Source organism: Cucurbita moschata, unplaced genomic scaffold (assembly GCF_002738365.1).
Source record: "Cucurbita moschata cultivar Rifu unplaced genomic scaffold, Cmos_1.0 Cmo_Scf00140, whole genome shotgun sequence".
Lineage (NCBI taxonomy): Eukaryota > Viridiplantae > Streptophyta > Magnoliopsida > Cucurbitales > Cucurbitaceae > Cucurbita > Cucurbita moschata.
In genome coordinates this window covers 22,089-32,673 of record NW_019268656.1, presented here as the reverse complement: position 1 = coordinate 32,673, position 10,585 = coordinate 22,089, and the positions used below count along the sequence as shown (strand labels likewise).

Sequence of the window (10,585 nt, the reverse complement as noted above, 5' to 3'; positions counted from 1 at the left end):
TGACAATTCTACGTGTGATAGAAAAAGAGATCTTTTTTTTTTTCAATGTGCACGGTTCGCCTGCCTTCCGGACCACGAATAGGCTATGGGGGTTTGCACTTCGGCCCCAGAGAATACCACATCATGGTGACAGGATTCGAACCTATGGCTCTCTGAAACTTCTTCATCGGTTATTTGGGGGCATCTTTCTTAAAAGGATTGTGACGACAGATGACCTATGTGACGACAGCGGACAACGTGCCTGCTTTTCTGACCACGGATAGACTACGGGGCTTTGCACTTCGGCCCTTGAGAATACCACATTAAGGTGACGGGATTCGAACCTATGGCTCTCTGAAACTTCTTCATCGGTTATTTGGACGCATCTTTCTTAAAAGGATTGTGACAACAGATGACCTATTTGACTGAAAAGTTCTTAGAAAGAATACAATAGAACAATTTGTGTAATGCTCTTTTTAAAGTCAGGCTCGAGACGATCTTTATTCTTCCAAGAATATGTTTCATTCTCTATTCTCATCTTGACTGAAAAGTTCCTAGAAAGAATAAACAATTTGTGTAATGCTCTTTTTAAAGTCATCTTTATTCTTCCAAGAATATGTTTCATTCTCTATTCTCAACTTGACTGAAAAGTTCCTAGAAAGAATACAATAGATTAGCCGGACGTTTCATTGTTTCATTCTCTATTCTCATCTTCTAGGTTCAATGTTTAAAAACCCCATTTTAAATCATATTATCTTGCATAATTCATTTTGATATAATATGGTTGGGGGCATTTTAAGAATCGAACTCTCACACCCAAAACCGATAATTATACCACTTAGACCAAATGCCTCAATATATGAAATTTATATAAGTTGAAGTTGTGCATTGCCATGCATTCCTTTGCATTTTTTTTGTTTTTTTTTTCCTTTCAAAATTGTGCTTTCTTTCTTTTGGAGGGGCATTTCGAGAATCGAACTCGAGACCTCTTGCACCCAAAACAAGAATTATACCACTAGACCAAATGCCCTTATTATGGATTATATATTAAGTTGTTTATGGAATATATCATCATTATTTCATTTATTTTCTTTGCTAATGAAATATATGAGCAATTATTACATAGGGTTTGTGATAATTACTATAGAGAGAAGAAAAAAGAATAGAAGTTAATTACTGTAGAGAGAAGAAAAAAGAATAGAAGTTAATTACTATAGAGAGAAGAAAAAAGAATAGAAGTTAATTACTGTAGGTAGAAAAAGAATATAAGTTAATTACTGTAGAGAATAGAAGTTAATTACTGTAAAGAGAAGAAAAAAGAATAGAAGTTAATTACTGTAGAGAGAAGAAAAAAGAATAGAAGTTAATTACTAGAGTGTAAGTTTTAGAAGTTAATTACTGTATAGAGAAGAAAAAAGAATAGAAGTTAATTACTAGAGTGTAAGTTTTAGAAGTTAATTAGGGTAGGAGAAGAAAAAATAATAGAAGTTAATTACTAGAGTGACTTCTAGAGTGTAAGTTTTAGAAGTTAATTACTGTATAGAGAAGAAAAAAGAATAGAAGTTAGATATTAGAGTGTAAGTTTTAGAAGTTAATTACTGTATAGAGAAGAAAAAAGAATAGAAGTTAGATATTAGAGTGTAAGTTTTAGAAGTTAATTACTGTAGAGAGAAAAAAAAAAGAATAGAAATTAATTACTAGAGTGTAAGTTTTAGGAGTACACAAGTAAATGGAAGTTAATTAAAAAAGAATAGAAGTTAATTACTAGAGTGTAAGTTTTAGAAGTTAATTACTGTAGAGATAAAGAAAAAAGAAAAGAAGTTAATTACGGTAGAGATAAGAAAAAAGAAAAGAAGTTAATTATAGAGTGACTTCTAGCGTGTAAGTTTTAGAAGTTAGTTACTGTAAAGAGAAGAATAGAAGTTAAGAGAGAAGAAAAAAGAATAAAAGTTTTAGAAGTTAGTTACTATAAAGAGAAGAATAGAAGTTAAGAGATAATAAAAAAGAATAAAAGTTAATTACTAGAGTGTAAGTTTTTGAAGTTAATTACTGTAAAGAGAAGAGAAAATAATAAAAGTTAATTACTAGAGTGACTTCTAGAGTGTAAGTTTTAGAAGTTAATTACCGTAAGGAGAAGAAAAAACAATAGAAGTTCATTACTAGAGTGAAAGTTTTAGAAGTTAATAAAGAAGAAAAAACAATAGAAGTTAATTACTAGAGTGACTTCTAGAGTCTAAGTTTTAGAAGTTAATTATTCTAGAGAGAAGAAAAATAATAGAAGTTAATTACTAGAATGACTTCTAGAGTGTAAGTTTTAGAAGTTAATTACTGTAGAGAGAAGAATAGAAGTTAATTAGAATAGAAGTTAATTACTAGAATGACTTCTAGAGTGTAAGTTTTAGAAGTTAATTACTGTAGAGAGAAGAATAGAAGTTAAGAGAGAAGAAAAATGAATAGAAGTTAATTAATAGAGTGTAAGTTTTAGAACTTAATTACGGTAGAGAGAAGAAAAAATAATAAAAGTTAATTACTAGACTGACTTCTAGAGGGTAAGTTTTAGATGTTAATTACGGTAGAGAGAAGAATAGAAGTTAAGAGAGAAGAAAAAGAATAGAAGTTAATTACTAGAGTGTAAGTTTTAGAAGTTAATTACTGTAGAGAGAAGAAAAAAGATAGAAGTTAACTACTAAAGTGTAAGTTTTAAGAGTACACAGGTAAATAGAGGTTAATTAAAAAAGAATAGAAGTTAATTACTAGAGTGTAAGTTTTAAAAGTTAATTACTGTAGAGAGAAGAAAAAAGAATAGAAGTTAATTACTAGAGTGACTTCTAGAGTGTAAGTTTTAAAAGTTAATTACTGTAGAGAGAAGAAAAAAGAATAGAAGTTAATTACTAGAGTGACTTCTAGAGTGTAAGTTTTAGAATTTAATTACTGTAAAGAGAAGAAAAAAAAAACTAGAGTGACTTCTAGAGTGTAAGTTTTAGAATTTAATTATTAGAGTGAGAAAAGAATAGAAGTTAATTACTAACTCAAGACCTTTCGCACCTTAAGAAAGAATCATACCACTAGACCAAATGTCCTTTCTAAAACAATGCAACATTTTTATCTCCAACTCAAAATATTTTTTTCTCTAAAGTTTGAAATTTATTTTCTTGAGCGGTTGTGGAACTATAAAACAAAAAGTTGATGGTCTAGTAGTAAGGCATGTAATATTGAATTGTTTTAATATGCGAGTGTTATCAAATAAACTACAACCCAACAAATGAATCAAACTAATCAATTTTTGTTGGGTTGGATTTATTCAGCTCAGTTAATCAGTTTGTTTGATTTAATTCTTCTATTTTGCTTCGTATGACAAGAAAATGAAGTTGTATTGAATGTACCATAGTTTGATTTATGACAAACTCATATGAAATATAATTGCATTAATAGTATTAAGAGTTGGAGTCTATAAACATTTCATGAACTTAAGTGAAACTCATGCTTCATTAAAGACGAGATAAACTTTAGTTAAGTAACTGGAACTTTAAATTACTTCATGTGGAGCTTCAATTACTCTACGTTAGCTACTATCTTTAGGATTTATTAATTTGACACGAGTTCTTGGATTTAGGGGATTGTTTTATGTAATTTTAAACTACAACTTATGTTTTCAAATTTTTAGGTCATAATTTAGGTAGTAGTTGTATATTATGGATGAACACAAGAGTTTCTATCTCGTTCACCACAAGTACTCTAGTTTTTGTTTGAAGGCTATAATTGTCAATCTATATTCACCACAACTACTCTACTTTCAAATCATGGTTTGAAAGTGGTACTCTCATCTTCTTTTATAAGACTCCTCGGCCTTCATGGAATGATTATGCTATGTTGATTCTTAGAGAAGGGAGTAGGAGTAAGATTAGATGACTGTTTATGGTCCAAGTCCCGAAAAAGTAAGTCTTTATGTCAAGAAAGGAGAGGAATCCTCATAGTTTCCAAGATTTGAAGAGAATCGTACGTACACAAATTTCCTTTGTTTATTCTTGTTGTTTTCTCTCTTCCATTAACATGTTATAAAGACACTTGTAAATTATAATTAAATATAACTTCTTTTTTTTTTCTTTCCAAATGTCCATCTGAATTACTTCTTTGTTCAAGTTTAAAAAACCTATTTCAAATCTTATTACATTGAATGCTTCAATTTGATATAACTGTTGGGGGCATTTTGAGAATTAAACTTGGAGACCTCTCGCACCCGAAGTGAGAATCATACCACTACACCGAATACCTTGTGGTGGATCTATCATTTTTAGTTGCTGGTCCATATCTTTTATGCGCCTCAATATTTGAAATTTATCCACATGTTTTTGTTTCAATTCTAGAAATAGAAATGATATCCATAGAAATACATAATTTTACAATGCAAATAAGAAAAACTAGTGATCAAGTTTTAGATAAAAGTAGCAAACATGTTAATAGATATAAAAATATATTCAAGTTCTTTCTTTGGCCTAATTATCAATTGGAAGATTTAGCTTATATGAATTGTTATTGGTTTGATACCAATAATAACCTCGGCCTGTACAGCCACATTTACAGCGTTTCTCTCCTCGATTTCTTCGTGAGACTTAAAGTTGGGTTTTACAATGAAGGGCTAGGGATTTGATTTGATACCTTCTCGTGGATCGTAGCCTAAGATATTCGCTTCCAAAGTTCATCCAAAATCTAATTTATCGCTGGAGATAAAACAAAGAATTTCTTATTGGGTAGCCGATTCTAGGGGTTTAAAGGCCCTATTTCTTTAGTGAACATCTTCCATATCCTTTCTTCAGGCTAAAGGAATTGGTTTGGAGGAACGTCTTTGAGTGTAAGACCTTAATTTCAAAAAATTGTTCTCGATATGCAACTCACTCGAAACGCCAGATTTTTGATCTCTTGGGTAGCTTGTTCTATGATGTTTCATCTCTCGATTCCTTCATCAAGTTTACTCAACCTCTTCCTCTGAAGCTAGAGGAATCCTTAACTTGAAGGAAAAGAGATCATAGATAGGAATTCGACTCTTGTCCCCAATTTAATTTCGAAACCTATTTCTTTCAATTCGACACGCTCTCGAGGTTATTTTTTTTCGTGGTCTTCTATGGAAGCATTCCTTGGAGGTGCAGAAACTGATTGGAATCATTCTTGCTCGATGAATCATCGTGCATCCTCGAATTGGATTTTAAAGTTTTTCTTGAAGTTCTTCAATGGCTGATTGAATTGGGGGAATGGTTTCTAGGCACTTTCAGCACTCTATTCCTTCATAGAACTTGTGGGTAATCTTATTGAGAAACGGTAGGAATAAGTTTGAAGAGAAGTGGTGGAGGATTGCTCTCGAATTTGGAAGAAATCTGAGAGTAGGAGACCCATAATCTAAATGCTTATAGCCTTCAATTGGGGGATCGACCTTTCTCAATTCTTATTCTATATTGTTGCTCCTACTTCAGACTTTATAGGAGGAGCTTAAACCGACATTGCGAGCTTCAGATTCTTCGTTATTTAGAAGTTTGAAGAGAAATGGTGGAGGATTACTCTCGAATTTTGAGAGCTTCAGATTCTTCGTTATTTAGAAGTTTGAAGAGAAATGGTGGAGGATTACTCTCGAATTTTGAAGAAATCTGAGAGTAAGAGACCCACAATCTTGAAGAGAAATGGTGGAGGATTACTCTCGAATTTTGAAGAAATCTGAGAGTAAGAGACCCACAATCTAAGCGCTTATTGCCTTCAATTGCGGGATCGACCTTTCTCGATTCTTATTCCGTATTGTTACTCCTAGTTCAGACATTATAGGGGGAGCTTAAACCGAAATTGAGAGCTCCAGAATCTTCATTATTTAGAGATCGAACTTTCTGGATAATTTTTCGGAGATATCAACTCCGATCATATCCTTACCGACCTTGGCTTTGAATACTAGTCGTTGGATGTGATGATCCGTTCGTGTTCGTTCTAGATCATATCAAATTTCGGAGGAGATCCGACGATTGAAATTTGAGTTCAAAGGATTTTGCTCAGATGGCAACGGTAGATGCTCTGATTCTAATTAGAGTGGCATTTCTGTAATTATCCATTCTTCTAGTGGTATTTTGGTAATTTGCCACTTTTCGAATATTTTATTATTATTTTTCTCAAAAAAAATCCATAATTTTTCTACAAATTCCTTATGGCTTTTTGATCATTTTTGGCTTATTTTGAATCTTGAGATTCTTTCTAGATAAGGAATTACAAATCCGGAAAGATTCTTGATAATTGATAAAATGACTTTTTTGCCCTTTTCATTTACTTTTTCCTTTCCAATCCTCCTGAAAAGGCCTTTTAACTCCTTGAAATCACTTGTTAATGTACACGAGCGACTTGACTAAGTCCTTTGTTCTTGCTTAATCCTTTAATTTTTTTCCTTTCTATCCTTTGGGTCTTTCATGAGTGGCTTATTTTTATGGGAGCTAATTTCCTTTATTTTTGGGGTTTTACATATATATAAACACAAAATAAGAACAGACTCAAAAGAAGAACAAAATATACTAGATTAAAAATAGAAGTTAGTCCATGTCCCACACTCCAAAGTCCGCTCTCATCCATGACCAACTCTTAGTTACTTGAAAAAAAAATGATAAACATGGAGTGAGTAAACTTAGTAAGTAGCCTACTAGTAGGTTCTTAATCGTGACCTTAAGCTAAGATATTACTTCTTGTTATGTTTTCAGGATCATAGAACTTAGAGGTCATCGTGTCATGTATCATATATTGATCCTGAAAAACCTTCCCTTAAAATAACCTTCAATTTTCTCCCCATGAACACATGAGTGGTGTCGTCATAATCATGTAATCCTACTGATAAATCGTGGTGCAAGACATCTCGTTTAGATGATGGGAAAGGTAGGCCTATCATAACATCCAGCTCATGATACATATTGCAGGACATCCTACCTAAAGAGGAATAGGGGACTTTTAGTACACATCGTAATGCAGATAATGATTACTTATGGGTATGGATCCTAGCAACTTATTTAGCATGTTATTCACATAGTTCTAGGTACTTGGTACATGGATTATTGATGAACCTAGGTTTATACATAATGTCATGGGTTAGGCTTTAGGAGTTGAGGTTTTAGTTTAGGAAAACATTAAAGGGTAACCTAACGTGGACTAATTCGTGTAAAAACCTACTAGCACTTTGAGGACCTCTTTCCTTCACCAAACTTATGGGTAAACTTATTTAGAAGGTACAGGAACAAGTTTGGAAATGAATAGTGGACTATAGTTCTCGAATTCGAGGTAAACCCATGAACACGATACCCCAAAACAAAAAACTTGTATCTCTCGATTGGGTACTCTATTAAGCTTGCTTCTTGCCCCTAATAGTCTACCATAATTCATAATTTATAGACGGATTTTCCACTACCCTTGAAACGTCTAGAATTTCTATAATTTCATTCTTGATTTTTCTGAATCTTCTGCCAAAAGTCTTCTTCAATTGGAGCCTTCCTTTTTTAAGCACCTTGTAATTCTTATTCTATAAAAAATTTAATGATTCGGGAAGTTTATAAAAATTAGAAAAAGTACCATTTTCTTGATTTTTTTTCAATTTTACTTGTTATTTGCTTCTAGATACAACCTAGTAGGGATTATACACCGTCTCTTATTGGAGACCTTGAGTTTAAAACTTTCGGTCATCGAAAGTGCTTATTCTAAAATAGGTCAGGGTACAAGGTTCTTATTTGCCTTCTGTTTCCCAAGTGGCTTCTTCTACTATATGATTCTTCCATAGGACCTTAACAAGAGAGATTTCCTTGTTTCTCAATCATTTGACTTTCTTGTCTATTATTTGAATCGGGTCTTCTTTATAGGTTAGGTCATCTCTCAAGAAGAGAGTTTCATGAGCCAGTACGTGCGAACGATCTAGGGTATACTTCCGTAGTATGGATACATGAAAGATATTATATACTGCACACAAGTGTGGGCATTGCCTGATTCTATAGGCCACAGATCCAATCCTTTCTAATATCTCAAAGGGACGAATAAACCTAGGGCTTAGCTTCCCCTTTTTACCCTACCTGAGCACCCCTCTCATGGGGTGCTACCTTTAGGAATATATGATCCCCTACCTACAATTCCATGTCCTTGCGCCTTAGGTCTGCATAGCTTTTCTCTCGGCTTTGTGCGGTTTGTATCCTAGCTTTAATCTTCTGGACTGTGGCGTTCGTAATTTACACCAGCTCTGGCCCAATAGTTGTCGTTTGCCCCCCTTCTTCCCAAAAGATAGGGGTTCAAAATCTTCGTCCATAGAGAACCTTGTATGTGGCCATTTGTATGGTGGCTTGACAAGTATTATTATAAGCGAATTTCATAAGGGGTAGGTACTCATCCGAGGTTCCTGCAAAATCCATCACATATACCCTCAACATGTCTTCCAATATTTGCTTGAGCATTTCTGTTTGACCATCTATTTATGGGTGGAATGTCATACTACAACTGCATACCCAATGACATTTGTTGAATTTTCTAGAATTGAAATTTAAATCTGGCATCTCGGTCTAATACTATTGCCTTTTGTTGAATTTCCAGAAGTGTACCCAATACCTTTACTGATGAATATTCATTTTTAATGTTAGCAAGAGTAGCTCAGTTGGGAGATTGTTAGACTGAAGATTTGAAGGTCACACGTGTTTTATCCACGTTCAACGCACCTAATACAAGTTTATTACCTGACTATACAATCTAAAAACATAACTTGATTATTCAATCTAAAATTAGTGATTATTTCTTTTTTAAACATAATGAATTAGCGGAAATACCTTTACTTATGAATTTTCATTTTTAATATTAGCGGGGATAGCTCTATTGGGAGAGCGTCAGACTGAAGATTTGAAGGTCACGTGTTTGATCTCCACGTTCACTGCACCTGATTCTGGTTGCATAACCCGACTATTCAATCTAAAATTAGTCATTGTTCCTTTCTGAAATCTCAATGAATTATCGGAAATACCTAAAGTATTCTAGTTCACTGCACCTTATACAAGTTGGATAACTTGAATATCTTATTAAAAATTAGTGATTATTTCTATTTAAAAATCAATAAAGTAGCGAAAATACCTTTACTGATGAATTTTTATTTTTAATATTAGTGTGGATAGCTCAGTTGAGAGAGCTAGATTGAAGATTTGAAGGTCTCGTGTTCGATCCACGCTCACCACACATGATTCATGTTGCACAATTTGACTATTCAATCTAAAATTAGTGATCATTTCTTTTTAAAATTTCAATTAATTAGCGGAAATACCTTTACTTAAAAACATTCATTTTTAATGTTAGTAGGGATAGCTCAGTTTGGAGAGCGTCAGATTTAAGATTTGAAGGTCACCTGTTTAATCTCCACGTTCACCGCACCTGTTTCTATTTGAATAACCTTACTATTCAATAAAAAATTAGTCATTATTTCTTTTTAAAATCTCAATGAATCAGTGAAAATATCTTTATTGATGAATTTTCATTTCTAATGATTGCGGGGATAGCTCAGTTGGGAGAGCGTCAAACTGAAGATCTGAAGGTCACGTGTTATCTGGGATGGCTTAGTTGGGAGAGAATTAGATTGAATATTGTAAGGTCTTGTGTTCAATCTGCATTCATTGCCCCTTCAAGTTTAGGGATAGCTCAGTTGGGAGAGTGTCAAACTAAAGGTTTGAAGGTCACGTGTTTAATCTCCACGTTCAACACACCTACACTTGGTTGCATAACTTTATTCAATCTAAAACTAGTGATTATTTCTTTTTAAAATATAATGAATTAGCAATACATTTACTTATGATTTTTTTTTTCAAATATTAGCGAAAATCACTCAGTTTTGAGAGCGTCAGACTAAAAATCTGAAGGTCACGTGTTCGATCCATGTTCACCGCACCTGTTTCCCGTCACATAACTTACTCCTCACTATTCAATTTAAAAGTAGTGATTATTTCTTTTTAAAATATCAATGAATTAGCTAAATATCTTATTCAAACTCTAAATTTAGAAATGATTTCTTTTTAAAATTTCATTGAATTAGCGTAAATATTTACTGCTTAATTTTCATTTTAATGTTAGCGTGGATAGCTGAATTGGGAGTGGGAGTGGGTCTGTAGATCTAATATTGAAGATTTGAAGGTCACGTGTTCGTTCGACCTTCACCACACCTGATTCAAGTAGTATAACTCATACCTTGACTCCTCACTATTCAATTTAAAATTAGTGATTATTTCTTTTTAAAATATCAATGAATTAGCTAAATACCTTACTAATGAGTTTTCATTTTTAACGTTAACAGGGATAGCTTAGCTAGGAGGCGGTAATATTGAAGATTTGAAGGTCACGTGTTCGTTCGACCTTCACCACACCTGATTCAAGTAGTATAACTTACTAACTTATCTAAATTTAGAGATGATTTCTTTTTAAAATTTCAATGAATTAGTGTAAATATTTAGGGCTGAATTTTCATTTTAATGTTAGCGTGGATAGCTGAATTGAGAGTGGGAGTGGGTCTGTAGATCTAATATTGAAGATTTGAAGGTCACGTGTTCGTTCGACCTTCACCACACCTGATTCAAGTAGTATAACT

The 10,585-nt window shown here is 33.0% G+C and overlaps 1 non-coding gene across 1 annotated transcript; it reads right to left on the bottom strand.

Annotated features, from left to right (window-relative positions):
• Window positions 1-937: 937 nt before the first annotated feature.
• Window positions 938-1,009, bottom strand: TRNAP-UGG. The gene has a single exon. It is a non-coding gene; the product is annotated as a tRNA-Pro (tRNA).
• Window positions 1,010-10,585: the final 9,576 nt, after the last annotated feature.